This window comes from Aptenodytes forsteri, unplaced genomic scaffold (genome assembly GCF_000699145.1).
Source record: "Aptenodytes forsteri isolate BGI_AS27 unplaced genomic scaffold, ASM69914v1 Scaffold811, whole genome shotgun sequence".
Lineage (NCBI taxonomy): Eukaryota > Metazoa > Chordata > Aves > Sphenisciformes > Spheniscidae > Aptenodytes > Aptenodytes forsteri.
The window spans coordinates 27338-28443 of record NW_008794131.1 but is presented as its reverse complement, the minus strand read 5'-3'; positions in this window follow the sequence as shown (position 1 = coordinate 28443).

Here is a 1106-nt window from a genome sequence, read left to right as displayed (position 1 = left end):
GCTGCGGCTTGACTCTGTGTGTGTGTGTGTGTGGGGGGGAAACCCCTCCGAGAGGCTGAAACGGGTCAAAATCTATCCCAGGTGATGACCCGAGTCCTCGGCGTGGCCGAGCACGTGCGGATCTGGAGCGGAGACGGGCGAAATCCTCACCGGCCGCGTCTTTCGGGAGCGCGGCCGCGCTGAGGTTGCAAGGCACGGCTCGTAACTCGCTTCCCCTCTCCCCACCAGGCCTGTGCTTGGAGCCCGCGACGCCCGGGTGGAAGAAACGGCGACGGCGGAGGCCGAAATCGGGGTGAAATCGGGAAGGTTTGTGCCCTGAGGCGTCAGCATTTGCCCCCGTTACGAGTAACGGCGGGGGTGGGGGGGGAAGGTTGGATCCTGCTGCGCGAGGATCGCTCCGGACTTTTCCAGGGGGTTTGGTGGAGGGTTTGTTTTGTTTGCCAACCTGTCGCTTGGGGAAATCCAAATCGTTTCGGAGCCCGTTTTTCCATCCCGACTCAAATTGCGGAGCCCTCTCGCCCTGTCCGCTTGTCGGCACCGAGCTCGGATGCCAAAATAAAAAAGCCTTTGAAAGGTTATTTCTAACTCGTTTTCGGGGGTGCTGAGCTCCCGCCGACCCGCTTCAGGGTGCTGCGACCAGTTCGGCCGGCTTCCCCTGGTTTTTCTGAAACGAGGAAGCCGACGGAGCGGGGCTCCTCTTTCGGATTCCGCTCTCCTCCCGAGGAGGGAATTGGGGGAAATCTGCCAAGGTTTGGCTTCGGGATCTTTCCGCGCCTGCGGGCGGAAGCTGAAGTAATGCCGTCACGTGCTTCGCCTTGAGAGGATCGGGAGAGGCGCTTTCCTGAGGGGGGAAGACCCCCGCCCCGGCACAAAATTCCTGGAAAAAGGGGCTTCTTTCGGTACCTCTCGTGGGGTGGTTTGGGTTTTTTTTTTTTGTACCCCAGCCAAACGCCGCCCCGCACCCAAAACAGCGGCTTTTTGGGGCGAGACCTGCTTGTTTCGCCTCGCCGCTCGCTCCCCTGGCCGTTGGGCTGGGGGAAACCCTCGTGGCGGGGACGTGGGGAGCAGGGCGCGATGCTCGAGGCGGCTTTTGAACCACCACCACC